This window comes from Gossypium arboreum, chromosome 13, assembly GCF_025698485.1.
Source record: "Gossypium arboreum isolate Shixiya-1 chromosome 13, ASM2569848v2, whole genome shotgun sequence".
In the NCBI taxonomy this organism is placed as follows: domain Eukaryota; kingdom Viridiplantae; phylum Streptophyta; class Magnoliopsida; order Malvales; family Malvaceae; genus Gossypium; species Gossypium arboreum.
Genome location: NC_069082.1, coordinates 44,188,515 through 44,213,138, shown reverse-complemented (window position 1 = coordinate 44,213,138; position 24,624 = coordinate 44,188,515). Strand labels below are relative to the sequence as shown.

The 24,624-nt window shown below is 33.6% G+C and overlaps 1 non-coding gene across 1 annotated transcript; it reads left to right on the top strand.

Annotated features, from left to right (window-relative positions):
• Window positions 1–293: 293 nt before the first annotated feature.
• Window positions 294–400, top strand: LOC128287169 (small nucleolar RNA R71). Its single transcript, XR_008277864.1, has one exon. It is a non-coding gene; the product is annotated as a small nucleolar RNA R71 (small nucleolar RNA).
• The last annotated feature ends 24,224 nt before the right edge of the window (window positions 401–24,624 follow it).

Here is a 24,624-nt window from a genome sequence, read left to right as displayed (position 1 = left end):
GCATTACTGGGTGAACCTGTGAAGAACTAAGAAAACCATCAATCTTTTTATTTAAGAGTTCTACCTGATTAGAGAGCATAGTGGCCGAATCGACGTTATAAATGCCGGTTGTTTTCGTTGGTTTTGTCCTCATGACTTGTCATTGATAGTTATTCAGTGTCATCTCCTCTATAAACTCATAGGCATCTTCAAGTGTTTTATTATTGATGGCTCCGCCAGCAGCTGCGTTAACCATTTGTCGAGTCGAAGGATTCAGGCCATTATGGAACGTTTGAACCTGTAGCCAAAGCGGTAACCCATGGTGAAGGCACCTTCTCAAAAGGTCCTTGTATCTTTTCCATGCATCGTAGAGTGTTTCTAAATCCATCTGCACAAAAGAAGAGATATCATTACGTAATTTAGCCCTTTTAGCTGGCGGAAAATATTTTAGTAAAAAATTTTCGGTCATTTGTTCCCAAGTAGCAATTGACCCTTGTAGTAACTAGTTCAACCACTGTTTAGCTTTGTTCCTTAATGAAAAAGGGAATAATCGAAGATGAATGGCATCATCAGAGACACCATTAATTTTAAATGTATCGCATAGTTCTAAGAAGTTGGCTAAATGAGCGTTGGGATCCTCATCCTGCAAACCATCAAACTGAACAAATTGCTATATCATTTGAATAGTGCTAGGTTTTAATTCAAAACTATTTGCAGCTATAGCAGGTCTAACTATGCTCGATTCAGTTCCTATTAAAGAAGTTTAGCATAATCATACATAGTACGTGGAGCAGGATTTTGATTAACCGCAATTGCAGGAGGTAGTTGATTGCCTTGGTTTTCAGCCATCTATTCGATTGGGGGTTGAGTATCGTCTTCTTGCTCGTTCTCTGTGTATCTTAAGCTTCGCCTTATTTCTCTTTGATTTTTGCAAACTGTACGATCGATTCTTCGTCAAAAAGTAATGGTCCTGACGGATTTCTTCTAGTCATAAACTATAAAAACCTTCCAAGAGAAGGAAAAAGTAAATTAATAAATAATAGCAATAAAGTAAAGTGCACAAAAAATAAATGGCTAAAGTAATAAAAATTGAGTGTTCCTAATATTTCAGTTCCCCGGAAACAGCGCCAAAAACTTGATCGCGTGATTTCGTGATAGGTTTTAAATATTTATAATTACTCGTTCTTGAACTAACTATTATCGCGATGTAGGCAAGTGTACCTATCAAACATTAGTATAGTTTTAGCAAGACCGGATTGTCGAACCTAAAGGAACTAAAAGTACTAGTAATGACTGTCTTTTTATTATCTAGCCTAAGAATAAAGAGGTTTTTGTTTTAACTAATTAATTATCTAAACTAAGAACGCACAGAGAATGGAATTGGGGAATTGCTTTTGGAAAAATCGATTGAACGAAGATAATACCTAAGGAAAAATCCACCTAGACTGTACTTGTTATTCTGGCTCAGAATCGGATGATTTATTCATTTCACTTGTTCCGTAGAGATCCCTAAGTTATGTTATTATCCCTATTCAAGGCTAATAACGTTTAATCCCTAGATTGAATAACCGAGACTTTTCTCTAATTAACACTCTAGGGTTGCATTAACTTGATCTATGGATCCCCTTATTAGGTTTCACCCTGACCCGGAAAAATCTTGTCACCCTATGTCTAGGCGCGGAATCAACTCTGCTTAATTATGAAAAATGTACTCTTAAACAGGGTCTATTCCTCCTCTGAATAAGAGCTTATCTTGAATCGGTATCCTGGGATATCAAAACAAGAATTAAGAACACATAATTAAGAACAAGTCAAATATTTATCATACGATTCAGAAAATAATAACAAGATTCATCTTAGGTTTCATTCCCCTTAGGTATTTAAGGGATTTAGTTCATAACTAAATAACAAAACATCTCAGAATAATAAAGAATACAAAACATAAAGAAAACCCAAAACTCCTGAAGGGGAATTGAGGAGAGATCTTCAGTCTTGATGATGAATCCAGTTCTTGGGATGAATCAATCGGCTTTCTTGGAGTAATTCCTTACCCCTACTCTGTCCTCCCTTTTCTTCCTTCTCTAAGGTATATTTATAAGCTTTGGAATGCTTAAAAGCCCTCAAAATTAGCCATTTCCGAATTGGACTCAACTTGGTCTCGATAGGGACACGCCCGTGTGTGATTACTTCAGGCCATGCTCGAGCCTGCCAAATTGACACGACCGTGTGTTCTACCCGTGTGAAGTGGTCCAGGCCATGTTGATTTCGTACTTTGGCCCATTTTCTCCGTTTTTGGCCCATTTCTCGTTCCTTTCGCTCTCCTATTCTCTCTTAAGTGTAAAACATGAAATTAAAGCATTAGGAGCATCGAATTCACCAATTCTAATGGAAAATCATCCATAAAATGCGTTAAAAATGGGGTTGAAATATGTATAAATTATGGTTTATCAGTGTACCCCTCTTGGGATATCATCAGGGGTATGTCACGACACCATCAGACTGTGTCGCGACATTGAAAATAGTTTCGTGATTTCTCCATTCTGCTCCCTATGTTATGACATTGATCATTATGTGTTGTGACATAATGATTAGTATTGGCTTATTACACGTTCTAATGGTCTTTTGCACACTTCAAAGTCCATTAGTTCACCCTTAGGACTCATTCTGCCCCTAAGGTCAATAAAAAACTCAATTTTAAGATTTTATTAATTTAAAGAAAACTCATAAAAAACGTAATTAAAACCTAATGAAAATGCTTGGTTTCAAACTCCTAAAGTGAAAATTAGTTTAATCTGCTACACTGAATTACAACAGATCAAACTCCTCTACACTTAAGTCATTGCTTGTCCTCAAGAAATACAAACAAAAATAAGAACTAGAAGAGACGTCACTTGAGAAAATATCATACAAGTATTGAATTTGGAGCACATTAATAGGTATTTCATATTCACAAACAACTTTAACATTATGAATAATTGATTTAACACTTTTGACCGCAAACATCTAAGTTCAGTACATTACAAAGTATACAAACATAAAGGGCCTCACATATAGGGATCCATCAATAAATCATACAAGTAATATGATTATCCGAGAAGAAAACAAATAGTCATTTATGCTATTGTTTAATGTAATGTCCATTTATGCATAAGTATATTTAGGTCACATAGGCCTTTTCAGCTTGTAATGTTCTTAGGCTTAGGACAGGTAAAAAATAGTCAGCATCAAAAAGGTTACAAACATAAAAATAGATTGGCACATCGTATCGATCCCTATTCTTCCCCCTTAGTGACCCTTACTTGCTCACCACCTTATTTCTCCTTCTCTCACCGTCTTTGGTTCTCCACATAGGAAATCATAGCATGACATAGTAACTATGGCTAGCCTATGAGCTTTTGTGCACTACTGAACAAGTCTTTCTTATTCTCATGACTTTGTCACTTTCTTTTTCAATTCATCTCACTCATGAATGCTTTTTTTGCGTTTCAAAAACTTTTTCTACTCGTATTAATTTTCTTTTGTTTTGCACTTTTAGGCTAACCTATAGTTCCCATATCAAACCAATCTTTCCTATTTCACTCTTAATTTTACAAAATCTACCACAGTGTATCTACTTAACCCTCAATGCGTATGGCCAAACATCTATAGTCGTGTAGTGCAAGACCAAATAAAGAGGGCAATTACAAATTAATGTTTCAGGCTCGGGTTTTGTAATAAAGTTCATCAAGAATTGTTAACAGGCTCAAAAATTGGTCCTAAACATGAATAAATATAGATCAGCTTTTTAGCTTTGGATATTTTCCAAACAATGCCTTAGGTCATCCCTTAAATATCTCAATATGCACATATTTAATCAAAGAAACAAACTCAAGTTCAACCATTTATCATTCATACTAGCATGCTCGTATCCTTGTATTTTCTATATCATTTGGTACAATTGATTGCTTAATGCCTATTTACAATGTAACATATAAAACATAATAGTCTTATAATCCAAAATTTAAAATTACGTATCATCTTGCCAAATTTATTTGTAAATAGAAGCAACCTATGTACATGCTCCTAACCAATCACTTGTATTTCTACAAGCTCAAGCACACAAATGACAAGAAAAATCAAAGAAAATCATAAAAATTTAAAACAAAATTTCTATGTTACCCCCCACACTTTAGTTAACACATTGTCCTCAATGTGTAGTTCATAATAAAGATAAGGAAAGAAGTTACCTGATTGATTATGGTTGCTTCAACTGCTAATGGTAGGTGCTTCCTCCTTTGATCTTGTGAAGCTCGAATTGTTTGTGTCTCATTTGTGTTGTGTTCCTACATAGAAAACTTAAATAAAAATGCAACATAACTAGTAACCTACTATTAGTCCTACTCCTACAAACTTAAATTTAGATTATCCAAAATTTAATATAAGTCTTTAAAAATAGAATTTTAACAAAGTTCAATCATCTTTCTCCTCATCCCAATGTGGCACTCACCTCAATTCCATCGGGGCTTTTCCCTTTCCCAAGTCATATTCTGAGTGAGAACTCCCACCTGTTGAGGGCACATGGTGGGTTGGGTTTTGGATAATGGGCCCCTTTAGTGTAGAAGATTGCAGCTGAAATGCCGCTTCATACTCATCCTCTGTTCATGGGGTATCCTGTGCATCCCCTCCATCATCAAAACTACCCCATCATAATGAGTCGGTATCGTGCTGAACATATTCGGAGGGTAATTTAGAGCTCATAAATGATTCATTCTTCTGAATTCTTGGGGTACTGGTCTTATCTCTTGCATCCATCTAATCATTCCATCAAGCTTTGCTTTGTGCTTCAATTGGATTCTTTTTGAGCCTTCAATTAATCTTTTTGCTTTAATGATGCCGGGATGTCCATATTTTCCTTCCTTCTTTGGTTCCATTCGATAATTTTCTTGCATTGAAGCTCAACGTCTTGTGTATATAATGTGTCTCCAATTATGCTCATTGTTGGCTTCATGATAACAACCTATTTTCAATTGTGTCAGAAATAGTGGTTTTGGGACCACAATTTTGATTAGTAAATTATTATTGTTATTATCTATTTAATTCCTATGAGATTATGTTAAGGTCGTGTAAAAGTTTTGTTAAGAAATTTTGGAGTTTAAATAGTTAATTAGGTGAAAAAGACTAAATTGCAAAAAGTGTAAAAGTTGAATTCTATTAGTTAAAAGGGCTAAATGGCTACGGAAAGAAAAACTAATGGACTAAGATAGTAATTATACCATTGAAAGAGTTAGTAGATAGTTATGGATAAGGTTTTATTGAAAATTTTGTTTAGTAATAAGGGTAAAATGGTAAAATAGTAAATAAGCATAAAATAAAATAAGCTAAAAATCATCATGTTTTTCATTTCTTTTCTTCAAAACCAATTCTTCATGGAAGCTTAGCTAGGGTTTTATTCAAGCTTTATCTCTCCCTTGCATGGTATGTATTCAAGCCCCATTTTTAATGATTTTTATGTTTTTGAGTTTGTTTTAGCTTAATCTATCTAGCTCGAGGATTAATTTACAAAATTGTTAAAGATTGAAGGACTTGCCATGGATGTTTTTGAATGTTTTTTGAAGTATTTGATGGTTTAGTAATCTTGGTTGTTAAATAAACATGTTTTGTTAAATGATTTTGATGAATTTTTTAAATAAGGATTAAATTGTTAAAAGTATAAATCCATGGATTTGGTTGTGAAATGTTGGTAATAATGGACTGTTTGAAGGTCCCTTGTAACATTGGTTAAATTGTATTTTGGTTAAACTGGTTAAATTTCAAGTTATGAGCTTAAGGTCTAAATTGTGAAAAGTTAATATGTTAGGGACAATTTTGTAATTTTTCATAAATATGAATTATGGATTAAATTGAATTCTAGAAGTACTTTATTGAATGAAACTATTATTTTAGATCACGAGTGTGTTTACTATTGTGGAAATGAAAAGATTATGGAGTAGTTCCTGTGCTTTTGCGATTACTGCAAACCAGTCCTGTAAGTTTGTTTTATGTATATGCATGGTTATATTCAATTCCTTGTTAATGATTTAATCTTTTAGTTCTAATTTGTATTGTTATTTAAAATTTCAATCGTACTGTATGTTCAAGTGAGGTGTTATTCAGGTTTAGTGCTAGTGTTATCCAAGCTTAATGCCTAGTAGGCTTAGTGCCAGTGCTATTCAGGCTTAGTGCCGGTGTTATACAGGCTTAATGCCTAGTAGGCTTAGTTGCGGTGTTATTCAGGCTTAATGCTTAGTAGGCTTGATGCCGATGTAGTAAATTTTAACATTCATTGGGAATTTGGTAATTGATAGTAAATGAGTTGACTTATTGAACTTACTAAGCTTCTTTGTGCTTATTCGTTTAATTTGATTTTTGTAGGACTCTTTGTAATAGCCCGTTCGGAAGTAGTGGTTTCGGGGCCACAAATCCTACGAGTAAGTCTGTAAATATGGTATTAAAATTTATTTTGAAATGGCAAATTATGTTATTTGAATGAATAATTAAGTTCAAGTGGTAAGACCCTAAAGTCAAGTGGTTTTAGAAAATGAGGTATTGAGACCTCGTTTCTATAAATCGAGCAATAAATATTTTATTAAAAATTTGTGGAGTGTTATTAAGGTTGTAACACCCCAAACCCGAGACCATCGCCGGTGTCGGACACGAGGGGTTAACAAGCCAAGTTCACATGTTTTGCCCACCAATTTGACATTTCCAGTCAGGCTGGAAAACTGCGTCACTGTCGCCTTAAAAATCATATCTCGAGTTTCAAAACTCGGAAACTGGTTTTGTAAATTTTCCCTGAATTTAGACTCATATATCCATCCATGGATTTATTTCTAGGATTTTTGGTCGGGCCAATTGGTACAGTTTATTAGTTAAAGTCACCCATGTTACAGGGATCGACTGCTCTGACCTTCGCGCGGTATAACTTGAATATCTCTCTGTACAGGGCTTTAATGCTGGTGTCGTTTGTTCCTAATGAAACTAGACTCAAAATGTAATCTGTAAATATAAGGTATGTCTCCTAATTATTTTTTGATAATTTATAGTAAATTTTTAAAGTTGCGACAGGGAACCCAGAAACTGTTCTGGCCCTGTCTCACAATAGCTTTAATATCTCTTAACATGTAACTCCTATGACCATTTCGTTTCTTCCATATGAAAATAGACTCATCAAGGTTCATTTACATAGCTTATTCACTATTTAATTCCATTCCTACGAATTTTGGTGATTTTTCACATTCACGTCACTACAGCTGGTAGCATCTGTTTTTAAGGTAGGTCTTACCTATTTGGTAGTCTCCATGAACCAACTAGTCTTGCCATACATAGGTTCATATATGATCATTTTAACCATGCCAATGGCTGATCATATGACCAACATTCCCATTTCCAAGCCATAGCCACATCATGACACCAAATATATACATACAAACCACAATTATTCTAAGTTCATGTTTCCTTTCGAGCCATTTTCGCATGGCCGTACATACTTACATCACAACATATTTAACAAACAAGGGTAGTCCTATACATGCCATCTCAAGTTCAACCAAAATTTATACCAAAATGGAGGCTTGATAGTGTGGATGACTTCGACTTCAACGATCCCAAATCCGATTGCTTGAGCGAAATCTAGAAAACCGAGAGCCAAAGCAACGGGTAAGCATTTTATGCTTAGTAAGTCTCAAGGAATATAATCAACTCTAATTACAGCAATACATTCACATAACCAAATGCATCATTTCATTAATACACATTCTTACTTCACACTTCATCATTATATAATTTCACAAAGTATCAATCAATTCAATAACTGAAGTTCATTAGTCGATTGAGCGAATGGTGCTCAAACATGTCGACTTTCCAATGCACATATAAACGTACCTCATTCTTTGGGCTTTTTGAGTGTACTCATTGAATTTATTACAGCAACCAACACTCACCTCCAGCCCAAGATTCTTCGGAACATAACCGGATATAACCATGTGCACAAATGCCTTGGTCTTAGCCGGATAGAATGTCTCGCACGAATGCCTTTGGGTCTTAGCCGGATGTAGCCACTAGCACAATTGCCTTGGTCTTAACCGGATATAATTTCCAGCATAATTGTCTTGGATTTAGCCGGATATCATTCAATTTCCCATGAACACATACATCAATTATCATTGGACATACATAATTCATTTTCGTTACTAAGGCTCAAACGCAATTATAGTCACAAGCATATTCGCCTTCGGGACTTAGCCGGGTAGAATTCAAATACTCATGCATACATAATCAATAATCAATACACATCCATACTTTATTTCACATAATTCAAGTAGGGTCACTTCTTGAGGACTTACCTCGGATGTTGTCGAACGGCTTTTTCGGCTATTCGATCACTTTCTCCTTCCCTTGTCCAATTGTGGCCCTCTAAGCTCTTGAGCTAATTCAAACAAATTCAATTTATTAAAACCTCATTGTGCTAGCTTATGGCGAATATGACAAGGAGTTTAAATGGTCATATGGCCACCCTTTAGCTTGAATACACAATGGTCATGCACATTTTATACTACATCAAGCAATTCAATACAATTTATTCGAGCATCAAGGAAATGCTAAGGCCTTCAATAGGCTACCCAAGGCGAATATTCATGTACATGTTGAGGTCAATTTTGCACTTAATACCTCACAAAAACAGCATGCAATTTACTAATTAATGCTTTGCACATTGTATTAAAACTTATAATATAGCATCAAGCACTTATATGTGTGCTAGGCAATTGTGCTTGCAATTTCACAAGCATTCTTCCACATCTTCTTCTTTAAACCAATATATTCATCACTTAGTTCATAACCAAAACATAATGTGCAATCATATATATGCATATATGAGCATGGCAATTTCAAGGTGTCCATAGCCATCCAAAACACAAATTTTAACTAACATGCAAGAAGCATGAATCATGCTCAAGAATGCATCATGGCCGAATATGACAATCATGCTCCTTTTCAACTTCAATCATGATAAAACAAAAAAGAAAGCTCAAAATCTTACTCATGAGTAGGCAATCCATCATTGCATGCATCATCATCAAGCTTCACACTTAGCATGCAATGGCTTTATCACCATAACAACTTTGGCCAAATGCCATTTCCATGGCATAACAAAGATTTGAGCCATGGCTAACATGCACATCAAATTAGCAACCAAAACATGCATGAAACTCCCAACACAACCTCATACATACCTTACTCTTGTTGCAAGTTTAGCAAAATTTCCTTCTAGATCTCTTCTAAACAAAGAAAATGAAGCAAAAATCCTTCCTTCTTCCTTAGTATTTTCGGCCAAAGAAGAGAAAAATAGGTGAACAAAATTTTTTCTTTGCTTCTCTTTCACTCACGGCAAAAGGGGGAAGGATGAGCAAATTTTGATTTTTGTTTCTCTTCCTACATGCTTAATTTTTTATCATTTATCACATCATGCATTAACAAAACATGTCATAACATGTCTTCCTTGCCCATATTCCCTTGTCATGGCCGGCCACTATACCATCCTTGGGGAAATTTGAAATGCAAATCCCTTATTTTTGCATGCATGCTCAACTAGTCATCACACATTTCCCCATCATACTTTCAAAGTTTACTACTAGGTCCTTTCTAGTGAAATTCACATTTATAATTCTAAATTGAAACATCAAAATGTCATACACAATTTAACACATATCATAGGCATCAAAATAAATTTTTAATTATTTTTATGCCTCGGTTTTGTGGTCCCGAAACCACATTCCGACTAGGGTCAATTTTGGGCTGTCACAAAGGTTGTATTAAAGTTTTGTTAAGAAATTTTGACGTTTAAATGATTAATTAAGTCAAAAGGATAAAATCATAAAAAGTGTAAAAGTTGAGTTCTATTAGTTCAAAGGATTAACTGACTATAGAAATAAATGTGAATGGACTTAAATGGTAAATAAACCATTTAAGGAGTTAGTGGACAAATATGGGCATGAATTTGGTGTTTTATTTAATTATTAACCAATGTTAAAATTGTAATTTGATAAATTAAATTAAATTAAATTAAACAAAGCTTTCTATTATCTTTTCTAGTTCTTCTTCCTCCGAAATTGTAGAGAAGAAAGCCATTCTTATTTGTTTCAAGATTCAGCCAAATTCAAAGCTTTGCATGGTATGTAAATTAAATTACATTTGTATTTTTGAGATCGTTGCAAATAGGTCCAACTAGCTCGTACCTTCATTTTTGAAACTGTTAAAGATTTTGAATGTTGCCATTGATGAATCTTTGTGATTTTAGATGTTAAGTGATGAATTTGACGTATTATTTTTTATTTATAAGCACTTTGTTAAATGATTTTTGATGATTTTAACAATCAGGGATTAAATTATTGAAATAGTAAAATTACAAGGATTTAATGTGTAACAACAAAAATATGGGTTGTAGTAAGGTTCCAATAAATTCGGCTATGCTTAAATTTAAGTAAAAATGATTAATTTGCATGTTGGGGGCAATTTTCTAAAATGTCAAATAGGACTTAATTGCATAAAATGAAATGGTTTTCCTGTCTGAATTAATAAATTGAATGAAATTATTAATTTAGATCAAGAACGAGTGGGAAATCGAGGAGAAGAGAAAATTTCCAAATAGCCTCTATACTTAGTCATTGCTACAATTTAGTCACGTAAGTTCGTATGAATTGTATTATGTATAATGTTGTTTAAATTGAATGCTTATTGTGTTGTTTTAATGTAAATCAATTAATATACCAATGTAACAAGGCAATGATGAATTGACGGATGTCGAGTCCTGGTTGAACCTTAAGAATTCGTAAGATAAAAATAAGATGTCATTAAGATTTTCATGTTTTGGGTGTTGCTCTTAAATGTCCTACTGATGGCTGAGGTCTTGCATTTGTTGCGGATACTCCATAGCTCGTGTGAGCAGGCCCATTTCATAGTTCGTGTGAGCAATGATGTAAAGGAAATGAATGTTTAAGCAAACTTTGTGTAAGCTTTCTTGAGTATCTGATGATATTCTAAATGGTTTAATGGGCAGGAAAAGGGAAGGAACGATAAGTGTTCAAATGAACTATATCATGTATTAATGAAAAGGATTGAAATGGTAAACTTCAATATAAATATGCTTATGTTCATGAAAAGGTTGTATGAGTCAAATAATGTATTTTCTCATGAAATGGCTTATCATATGGTTGATCCTAAAAGATTTATGTTTAAATGCACTAACTTGTGTAATGATGATGATGTTTAGGCTTGTGCCAAGCTTGTGGTTATGGTTGATGTTTATATTTATGCTTTGTACCATGGAAATGAAATGGGTAAGAAAAGGGAATGAAACGGAAAGTTTATAATTTGGATGTAATATGATGATATAAAAGGATTGATGAGTAAAATGATGTACTTATATGTGAGAAATCTACTTATGCTATGGATGAATTTACCTATATCATTGATAAGCACACTAATTCGTGAATTAATGATGTTGTTTAGGCTTGAGCTAAACATTTGGAATGGGATGGTAAGTAAGTAAATGTAATGGTTCATAAACTTATGAAAAGGTTGATAATTATGTAATATGTCTTATAAAATCCTATTATGTTATGAATGAAATTATATGTGATGTTGATGAACCTATGTGATGTTGATGAACCTACTCAATTGTGAGTTGAGTAGTGTTCAATAGTGTAACAGCCTGTTTTTCAGTGGTGTCGGAAATAGTTTCGGGGCCACCAAATCCGACGAGTAAGTTTGTAAATATTATATTTAATATTTATGAGTTAATTGTGATTTTAAAAAGGTTTTTGATATTGTGAGTTTTGTTTTATAAGCGATTTATTAAGTTCAAGTGGCATGACCCTAAGGTCAAGTGGATTTAAAAAATGAGGTATCGGGACCTCATTTTTATAAACCGAGTCATGAATATTTTTATAAATATTTACAGAGTGTAATTAAGGTGGTATTAAAGTTTCGTTGGAAAATTTTATCGTTTTGATAGTTATTTAAGCAAAAAGGTCTAAATCGCATAAAGTGCAAAATTTGAGTTCTAATAGCTAAAGGTATTAAATAGCTATAGAACTTTAAAGTGGAAGTCCTTATATGGAATTAGACCATTAGAGTTGGTAGTGGATGATGATGGTTTGGAATTATTGAAATTTTGGTTGGTTTACAAGGTTAAATAAGTAAATAATTAATAAAGGTTAATAATTAAAGAAACAAAATGACACATGCATCTTTATTTTTGTATCTTCAACCGAATAGCAAAGTAAGAAAGCAGCCATGGATGAAGCTTTATTTAGCCATCCCTATTTGTTATTGCATGTGAGTATTTTTCGTCCCGTTTTTAATAATTTTTTTTATTTTTTAGATTGTTGCAACTAGGTTCAACTAGCCCGTACCTTCAATTTTGAAACTGTTAAAGATTTTGAATGTTGCCATTGATGAATCTTGTGATTTTTGATGTTAGATGATGAATTTGGAATGTTGATTTATATTTAAAAGTATTTTGTTAGGTGATTTTGATGAATTTTTTTTATTAGGGACTAATTTGTTAAATTAATAAAAGTACAAGGATTTAATGTGAAATTGTTGCATAAATGGGCTTTTTTTGATACCATGAACATTCATCTAAGCTCAGTTCTAGTTAAAAATGGTTAAGTTTCATGTTTTGGGATTAGGGACTATATTGAATAAAGGTAAAACTTTAGGGGCAATTTTGTAAAAATTTCTAAAATAACCAAATTATATGAAATGAATTATTTATTGTCTAAATTAATATAGTGAATGAAATTATTAATTTAAATCAAGATCGGGCGAAAAATCGAGGAAAATAAAAATTACAAAAATGCCCCTTAACTTTGGTATTTCTGTAATTTAGCTAGGTAAGTTCATATGAACTATACCATGTATATTGTTGACTAAATAGAATGTTATTATATCAAAATTTTATTGAAAAGGAATTGATATATATATATATATATATATATATATATATGTTATTATACAATTTGGCTTATAATGAAACAAGGGAAATTCAACGATGCACGAAAACTATCGAGTCCCGTTTGAACCTTAGGAATATTTAGGATACAAATGACATGTCATTAGGGGTTACCATGTTTTGGGTGCTGGTCCCGTACATTCTACCGGTGGCTGAGTCATGTGTTGAGGTTACTCGTCAGCTTGTGTGAGTAGAACCGTGTAGTTACGTCTTGACCGTCAGCTTGTGTGAGTAGACCCAGTGATAGCTCGAGAGTAGGCATCTATATGAGATATGAGATACAGATGGTTTCGACCATTTGTTGCACATAGTGTGCAAGATTTCCCGTGTATCTGATATTATTCTAAATGGTTCAACGAGAAATGTGCTGTTATGAGACGATATGAGTTTGATACGAACTAATACAAGTATATACATGAAATACATAGAAATGATGGTACATGATATATTGATATATTGAAATGGATGATATATGTATATAATGAAATAATAAGATAATGATATGTATCATGACATTTACATATATAAATATCTTTGATATGTTGATACATTGTAATTATGTAAGTTGAGACGCGTAATGAACTCAAGTGTGACATGTTGAGAAAATAAGGTTATCAATGTTGAATTTATATGAAATATGTTCAAGTATGCTAACATGTGTTTCTATTTAATTCTTAGACAAGTGCCAAGCTATTGGTTGAATGGTATTATGTTTACTTATAAGTCGTATTAAAATGGAAACTGCTCAAATGAAAATATGCTTGTACTAATGAAAAAGTGGTAAGGTTTAAATTATGCAAATTCTTATGAAATGGTTTATCATGTGATTAATTCTAAAAGAGCTATGTTTAAATGCACTAGCTTGTGGCTATGGTTGATGATATGCTTGTGTCTTGTGTATCATGCATATGAAATGAGTGATGAAAAAGGGAATGATAAGTTGAATTGTAACACCCCTTACCCGTATCTGACGCCGGGACAGGATTTGAAGCGTTACCAAACTTAAACATAAACATTCATACAAACTGGGCCATAAAATTTGGTCCAAATCAAATTCATCCAATCATACACATATCATCCCTTATATGGGCCTACGAGGCCCAAAACATACGTTGGGAGTGGTTCGATACTAACCCGAAAGCTTTTGGAACTCTTACTGCACTTAGAAAACTTTCATACACGCCCATGTGGGTAGGCCGTGTGGTCATACACACGCCCGTGTGGCTTGGGACACGCCTGTAACACCCCTTACCCGTACCCGAGGCTGGGATAAGGTACGAGGTGTTACCAGACAAACATACAAACATTAAACTAAGATACAGGCCATAAAATTTCATTCATATTTCAAAACGTTCATTCACTTACACATAGTCCCTTATTTGAGTCTACGAAGCCCAAAACATACTTTAGAAAGGGTTCGGGACTAAACCGAGAACTTACGAAAATCTTGGAAATTTCATGCTTTAAGGCTCCATATGCTCGTGTCCCAAAGTCGTGTTCCATACACGGCTGAGACACATGGTCGTGTCTCTGCTTGTGTGGAATATACCTAGGCTATTTTCCAAGCTTTGGTCAACCTTAATCACTTACACACTTACACAAAATCAAAAGCATATAACATGGTATTCATTTAATGATTAAATATTCTCAATTAAACCACAAACATAGCATTTGTATGTCATCATACATGTGTCTCTCATACTCATTTTACCTTGTTTATTATAGTACCACTTATACATTTATACCAAGATTATCATCCTACCAAATATCTTCAGCTTAATCATCAAGCATTCATATTTAAAACTAGATCATGTTCAGATGTGCAAAATAACATGTTTGCCTGAAACATTTAAATTCAACTCCATACCCAACAAGCATTATATTGAGACTAGTCATATACATCTATACATGTCATGATACATATCATTCTCTTTCTGTTTTCTTATAAACACATATCATTTGTTTCATTATATCAATATTTCATATACCATAGTTTCCATGTATTCCACATATATTTATTTTCCTCCTCCTCCTCTCCATTCCACATCCTTAATGTATATAGCATTCTTGTAAGTACAATTTCACAATTTACTAATAAATGCTCACATCAAACTGTCCACACGAGTCATAGTCACTTACTTATTTATAATTTGAGATACAGATCTCCAAATTAAGATCCGTAAATTTCTACTGAAACTAGACTCACATATCTTTCTACCATAAAAATTTAAAAAGTTTTGGATTATCCAATTAGTACAGTTTATTCATTAAAATTTCCCCTGTTTCCCTTTCTGACAGTTCTGACCTCTCTTCACTAAAAATTAATTATCTCACAATACAGAACTCATATAATGTTCTTTTTATTTATCTTGAAAATAGACTCATTGGGGATTTTAAAAATATAATTTTAAGCCTCTAATTATTTTTATCCAAATTTTTGTGATTTTCCAAAGTCAGAACAGGGGATCACGTAATCATTCTGAACCAGTATCACAAAAACATAAATATCTCAAAATATAGAACTCATTTTCTTTCTTTGTTTCTTTTATATGAAAATAGACTCATAAATATTTAATTTGATATCTCATTGAGTCTCTTATTCAATTTATACTATTTTTGGTGATTTTTCAAAATCACGTCACTGCTACTGTCCAAAACAGTTTTATTGCTAATTCACTTTTTCACACTTTCTTTGTATTAACCTCATTTTAACATACATATCACAAATCATTTTCACTACATTTCATACATCACAAGTATAGGTCCATGATCACAAGGTCACCATAAAATCATCCTCATGTATAACTTACTGTTTATAACCTTACCACATCCTAGTCACTTAATGAACACATCATTCACATAACCAAGTTCCTACACTTATTCATCACAAAACTCACAAAGCAATACATAGAGAGTCTCCCGTTGAACACTCCGGATCAATCCTCGATACTTGGTGGCTTCAGCACATAGCTCCACCCATCATATAGTTCAGCTCTCTTGTACACATGGTGAACACTTAGTACCACCCATGTGACCTAGCCAGTTTATCTCGTAGCTCTCTTGTCTACATGGTGTCCTTCACTTGGAACCACGCATGCGACCTATCTACATATATCCCGTAGCTCTCTTGTCTACATGGTGTACACATAGTATCACCCATGCAACCTACCTACATCATAATGTCTTGTAGCTCTCTTGTACACATGATGTGCACTCAGCACTATACATGTGACCTAGCTACATACCATCTGTATCATCCAATCTTTCAGAAGGTTCAACCGGGATTTCTCTCTCTTTTCCAACAATTTCACCAATCAAGTAATTATCCACAAACATATTTCCAATATTTTTATAAAATATCATAATACAAGTAATAGTGATGTATTACTTACATATAAACTTACATCTCATTTAATATCAACATAATAACATTAAATTACACATTGTCTTATTAAAAATCATATGAACTTACAATTTCCCATAATATCCATAATCATAGAAATCACATTTATGTATGATAATTCAATGCACTTCATGTACCATAGACATATTTTTAAATCAATTCATAAACTTGGCACCATAATCATTTAATTTAACATAATTCAATTAATTCACTAAATTTAACTTTCAAATATAAATTACTGACATTATTGCTGTATTATTATCATACCAACTTACATGCTTTCAACACCTTAGAAATCATAATAAATATATCAATTTTACATTGAAACATGCATAAAGTAATGCTTATTATACATATGAACTTACCTCGATACTAAAACGGCCATTTTACCAACTTTTCTAATTTTCGATTTTTCTCTCATTCTAGGTTCAAATCTTGTTTTCTGGGATCTAAAACATCATATTTTACTTATTTAATCAATTTACTATTCAAAACAGTCCTTAATTCAAAATTTGGCAAAATTACAATTTTGCCCCTAAACTTTTGCATATTTACACTTTTGCCCCTAGGCTCGGGAATTAAACTTCATCCCTTATTCTTATGTTTTATGACATGCTGATCACTTTTCTCTTCTATGACAACATCAAATTCTCACTCTAACATAAACTTATGACTATTAGGTATTTTTACTGATTAAGCCCTTTTACTCATTTTCACTCAAAACCGAGTAGCACAAGTTGTCTAACATAATTTAAAACCTCATATTCTATCATAAAACAGAAAAATAAACACATTTCACCTATAGGTATTTTTCCAAATATGAACCTAGCTTAAATTATTGCTAGAATAAGCTTAATCAAATTACCGGGATTCCAAAAACGTAAAGAACTTGAAAAACGGGGTTAGAACGGACTTACTATTGAGCTTAGAAAGCTTGAAAACCCTAGACATGGCTTCCCTCATGGCCTCCATGAAAAAGATGAGTCAATTTTGGCTTTATTTTCCCTTTTTATTTCTTTTAATTACCAAATGACCAAAATGCCCTTCCTTACTAAACTTTCAAAAATTCCATCCATGTCCAATTTTTGTCCATCACTTAGAAATTGGTCAAATTGCTATTTAAGACCTCCTAATTAATATTTCAAACCAATTTCATACTACAAACTTCTAGAATGCAAGTTTTGCAACTTATTCAATTTAGTCCCAAACTTCAAATTGAGCACTTTATGCATAGAATTTCTTCACGAAATTTTCACACAATCATGCAATCATATCATAGACCTCAAAATAATCATAAAATAATTATTTCTATCTCAGATTTTGTGGTCTCGAAGCCTCTGTTCCAACTCTCTGTTTATGACATCATGCACAATTTGGGTCACACAGCCAAGTCAAGCGCCTGTGTCTCGGGGCCGTGTCCTTCACACGGCTGAGACACACAGCCATGCCTCTGCCCGTGTGGCCAAGAAAATGGCTATTTACCAAGACATTTTCCACCCTCATTTGCACACTCACATACACACTTTCAATGGAACTTAACATGACACAATTAAGCTACCAACACAACCATAATCAAGGCTTAAACATATCAAAACAATTATTTACTGTTCATAACAAAACTGTCCACTTGAGTCATAGTCACTAAATTATTTATATCTTGAGCTACAGAACTCTAAATTAAGTTCTACTTGCTTTTTCTGAAACTAAACTCAAATATCTTCCTACCATAAAATTTTCAGAACTTATGGTTTAGCCAATAAGTACAATTAATTCTTCAAAGTCATCCTTATTCTGCTATTTGATAGTTTTAACCTTTCTTCACTAAAAATTAATTATCTCTTGGTACGGAATTCGGATGATGTTTTCGTTTGTTTCTCTTGAGATTAGACTCATTAAGAAATTAAAAATATAAATTTTAACCCCCAAGTATTTTTATACAATTTGTAATGATTTTCCAAAGTCAGAATAGGGGAACCCTAAATCATTCTGACCTTGTCTCACAAAAATTTAAATATCTCATAAAATGAAATTCTTTTTCTTACACAGTTTATTTTATGTAAAACTGGACTCAATAATATTTAATTTGATATTTTATTTAACCTATAATGCGATTTCTACAATTTTTTGTGATTTTTCAAAGTTGTACATTGCTGCTGTCCAAAACTGTTTTAATGTTAATTTTACTCTTTCATGATTCCCTTGTACTAACTTTCATTAACATACCATTATAAACCACATCACACAATGACATTGGCATAGGCATAGGCACATGGGTAATAAATATGCTTGCAACCCATTAGCCAATATAAGCCAATTTATATGGTGGCATACCAAATCAAATCCTTGTTCATTACAAGCCAATACATTTGGCCATATCATAATGACACATACACAAAATGACTAAGTCCTTACACATGCCAAAGACTCAAAGGTTTGCATTCATTTACCCAACATGATAGCTTGATAGTGTGATAGAATCTCTGAAGATCTCCAACTCAAGCTAGCTGAATAAAGCTATAAGAGGTGGGAAAGAAAAGGGGGTAAGCTATATAGCTTAGTAAGTCCGTATGAAAATAATAAGTGGATCATTTACATGTATTTACCAATTTCATCAATATGTTCTCATGGTTACACATTAATCAACTGTAATGCTCATCTATTAATCTATAAACATAAATTTGTCCTATCTTTACATTAGTCAAGCAAACATAAACTCTCATAATAAAATATTTCAACATTTGACAAATCATTTCAGCATTAATAATAAAAGTGCGTATTAATTATGTATATATATATTTCCCAATTCATATAGCTTAACATCCTTCAAAGATCTAAAACTCTTAGCTATCCATACTTTCATATCCATTTTTATTAGGCTTTTATGCCAGTCTTTCTCTCTTTTCATTATTTATTGAATCACAACATTAAAAGAATAAGCACATCATGTCTCAATTCAATTTGGCCTAAAAGCCTTGCACATGATTCTCAATCGAATTCACCATATATTTTTACGTCATAAATATAAACCTATAATCACAAGGTCATCATAGAAAATCATTCCCATAGTCATATTTCATTCATTTGCATTCTTACCATATATCAAGCTTAATGCTCATGAGTTTTGAGTGCGTACCTGTACTATCTCATAACATAACCATATACTTATTCTTCTCATTGACTTCCCCCTTGGATTTTCCGTCAAGTTACTCAATAATTTACCCATTGAACACTTGGAATACCATCGGATATATTGAAATCTTGCACCTAAGTGCGCCATATGTAGCCAATGCTACCTCATATCACATATCACATATTGCTCTCTTTCGAGCTACTCACGGGTCTGCTCACACAAGCTATCGGTCAGGATGTAACTACATGGGTTGCTCACACAAGCTGTCAGGTATCCGTAACACATGCCGAACTACCTAGCCACCGGTAGAACATACAAGACCAGTACCCGAAACGCCAAAACATGTGTCACATATATCATGAACTCAGACCACAACTCATGAGCTCAGATCACATAGTTCCTAATGACATGTCACTTGTATCATAAACTATTCCTAAGGTTCAAACGAGATTTCCTTAATTACACGTCTTCGTTGAACTTGTCCAAAGGACCAATCATATAACGCATGATAATGATTAATCACATAATTCTTCATAATGATAATAATAAATATAATAACATTTAAACATGAAATTACAGTTCATCACAATGTCATCAAGTATCATAAACATATTTTAGATCATATCATTTCATAGTGTATCATAAAATCTCATGGTAATTTCCGTAATACCGTACTCCATAGCATTCGCATTTCATTTTAATAATAAGGCATTTATTGCAATTATATCAATTAAACATTTATACATGTAAAGTTAAATGCTTATTAAACATACGAACTTACCTTGATACCAAAAATGGTGAAAAAGAACTAACCGTCAAATATGCGTTTTCCCCCGTTTTAGGTCCAAACCTCATTTTCCTTGATCTAAAATATCACATTTAGCTTATTTATTAGTCACATTATTCATTGTGACCCAAAAATCATATTATGTAAAAATTACATTTTTGCCCTTAAACTGTGTCATATTTACACTTTTTGCCCCTAGGCTCATAAAATGAAATTTATTTAATTTCTTTGTACTTTAAACCTAGCCAAACCATTTTCATAACTATAACAGCCCACAATTTCCACTAGAACACACTTTTACTACATATTTTATAACTTTTACAATTTAGTCCTTTTAAGCATTTTCACCGAAAATCATTTAGCAAAAGATGTTTCTCCAACCATAAACATGCAGGATCTACCATTAAACATCAAAATGCACGAATTTCTAACATGGGTCAAACCCTAGACCTTCATCATAACTCAAATAAATGGTAGAAATAGGTAGATCCTGTTACGAGGATTTCAAAAACGTAAAAATCATTAAAAATAGGGCAAGAACGGACTTACAATCGAGCTTGAAAGCATGGAAAACCCTAGCCATAGTTTTTTCATGTAAAATTCGGCCAAAGAAGAAGATGGACAAGAAATTTTGGCTTTTATTTTATTTTTAATTCATTTTAATTACTAAATGACCAAAATGCCCCTAACTTAAAAATATTCTGTTTCATCCATTTTTATCCAACAAATTAACCAATGGTCTAATTACCATTTAAGGACTTCAAATTAAAAATTTTATAGCAATTAAACACCTCTAGCTTCTAGAACTCAAGTTTTCCACTTTTACAATTTAGTCCTTTTGACTAAATTAAATGCCCAAACATCGAAATTTTCGAACGAAATTTTCACGAAATCATTCCGTAAAGTTGTAGAAAATGAAAATATAATAAAAATAAATTTTTACTCGTCGAATTTGTGCTCCCAAAACCACTATTCTGACTAGGCCCAAAATTGGGCTGTTACATGAATTGATGATGTTAATTAAGCTAAAGAAAGTAAATGTAATGGAAAGTAATGGCATGCAAACGATAGGAAGAAAATTGAAAATCCTACTTTGCTAGGGATAATAGATATAAGTGATGCTATGAATTATTCAATTTGTGAATTCTTGAATTTGGTTTCATGAATCGTGTGGTATTGGTATATGATTATTCTTGAATTGTATAAATTTCATATTTGAAATGGATAGATATGATTAAATTTTATACGAGCTTACTAAGCATTCAATGCTTACGTAGTTGTTTTTCTTTACTTTTCAAACTATCGGAAGCTCAATCGGGTTGGAAACTCGTCGGAGATTTATCACACTATCCAACGATTATATATGTAGATGTTGATTTCTTGGTTAAGGTTATAATGGCATGTATAGGTATTTTGGCTAATGTTAGCCTATGTTTTTTGGTTGTACAATTAACCATTTGGTTAATTTACATCTTGGCCTTGTGTTGGTAAAATGATATATATTATAAGGTGTATATATGTATCCTTATAATGGTTGATATATAACTTGTTATGGTTGAATGATGGTAGATAGAAAAGTAGTTGAACGTGCATATTAGATATGACATATAACTTGTTGTGAATTGGTGTTTTGCCATAGTAAACATATATGTATTTTGATGCTAATGGTTATGTGGTACAGTTGGTACTAACTGGTATGTTTTGGTAAGTGATTTACATGTTGTTTATGCAAACTTAGTTAGAAGTTAATCAATTATTTTGGCCAAATTGAGTACCTGGTTATACATGTTTTAATGTTTTCATTTGAGGTGCCTTTGGGTATATTGGTTGGATCTTATTATACCATCTGTGTTTGGCTTGATTTTGCATGATTTTGGTGCCTTTTGAGGGCTTATGTACATGTACAGAAGGGATTATAGGTACATGTTGAAAAGGATGTAACACCCCTTACCCGTATCATACGCCGGGACAAGGTACGAGGCATTATCGGTCTTTGACATACACTTTAACACAAACTGAGTCATACAAATTTCATCCGATCTAAAAACATTCAAACATAAACACAATGTCCCTTCTACAGCCCATATGACCTATAACATGCTTCAAGGGTGGTTCAGGACTAAACTGAGTGCTTTTAAAAATTTTACATCACTTAGGAAAAATTTTCCAAATTGGAAGAGTCACACACCCGTGTTCTCAACCCGTGTAACTCTCTGTTTATGACGTTAGCATAAATTAAAGGTCACACGGCCAAGTCACACGCCCGAGTGCTAGGTCGTATGGCGAATTTAATTTTTACATTTAAAGTCCAGACATGCCCATATCCTGAGGCCATGTCGTCCACACGATTGAGATACACGGCTGTGTCTCTGCCCGTGTGCTTACTACCATGCATACTGACTTACAAAACTAGGGTGCAGGGGACACACGGCCAGACAACACCCCTATGGGGCTGCCCGTGTGTCGCACATGGCCTAGGCACATGCCCGTGTGTCTACCCTTGTGGACAACTTTGAGGCTATTTTCCAAGCCCTTTTGTCACCCTCACTAACACATGCACACTTTCATATGCCAATGGTGAATATCATGGCATAAATGGGTTACTTAAACATCCATAGTTTAGCTCATGCGTGGCAATTACATGCTAAAGTATACATATTTAGGACTCCATAACTTATTAGGATCATTCAAAACATTTCCTTACTTTAAACCATGCTATGATCTAACCAAGTGACATCAATCATCCATCAAGTATAGATTCCATATTTTATCATTCACTGTCAACAACCAACTCATCACACACCTCAAAGGTATCAACACATCTCATGCATGCATCAATATCTAGGATTACAACCTAATAATCAATATGAGCCATCCAAAAAGAGTTAGTATACCAATATGGGCCATCACTTTGGCCAACCAATATGACACTTATAACAAAATAACAAGTCCCCTATACATGCCATACTTAAACGTATTAAACCAATTATACCCCAAAAGATTTGTTGATAGCGTGACTAGAGCTCCGATGTCCATGATCGTTGAGCTAGCTTGGTGATGCTAAGAAAAAAGGAAAAGAGAGAGGGGGTACGCATAAAGCTTAGTAAGTTGTATGTAACTAATAAACAACATAAATCATACAATTTCATGTGTTCAACATGCTACTAATTACCACCACATTATCAATTTACACACAATGGACATAATAAGAATTGACAATAAATGTAATTGAACATTCACAACTAATCTTACTCTTTCTTACTCATGCTAAATTTTCCATCAAGAATCAAATTCCATACTCATGAGGTTTACGTACATACCTGCACAACTCATAGCTTATTCATATTTCTCCATCCTTTAACCTTGATCTTGAATGGCCCGTTGAGCCACCTGGAATACGGAAGGACATTCGGGATTATCATACACCAAATAGGGTGCCAAAGCCATGTCCCAGACATGGTCTTACATGGGACCACACATCGATGCCATATACGAGGTCTCGAATCAGTGCCAATGCCATGCCCCAAACATGGTCTTATACGAGGCCTCATGTCCCTGGCATGGCCTTATTCGAAATCACTTATCGATGCCAAATCCATATCCCTTGTAACACCCCAAACCCGGCCTAGAAGTTAGGCCCAAATCTGACGTGTCACATTGAAGTGTTTTTCGAAAACCATGTTCTCAATGAAAACCCTTCTTACTACACAAAACCTCTGGCCATTTTAAAACTTGTGAAACATTAATTCCTTTAAAACCTTACTTGCTGCAGAAGCTTACTTTTAAACAGTTGCGGAAATGAGATATTTTGAAGACTAGTTGTTGGTTTGGAAAAATCGTGCCCTACTTCTAACAGATATTAAGCATTCTAAATAAATTTCCCAAATAAAATGTTAAGAAAATAAAGAGGCCTTAATACAACCCAAATCAAAAACCAAAGTGCTTAACTAAATAACCGAAATAGAAAAACATGTGTAGTTGTGTGGTCGTCTTCGAGTCCCTCTGCAACACCGATCCACCTAACGCTAGGGATTACCTGCACAGTTAATAAACGGGGTGAGTTTACGAAAACTCAGTGTGTAATCCCCTTACGAGTAACGATCGAGAAAGCAGACAAAATTGAGAATCGATGCAGGTTGGAGCCCATTACGAATAAATACAATCCGATTCGAGCATACATGGGCCAAAGCCCATTACAATATTATTTGGGTCACAGCCCATAACAGAATCAATTGGGCCTAGCCCATCTTAGCCTTAGTTGGGCCAAAGCCCACATCGCAATAATATCACAATAA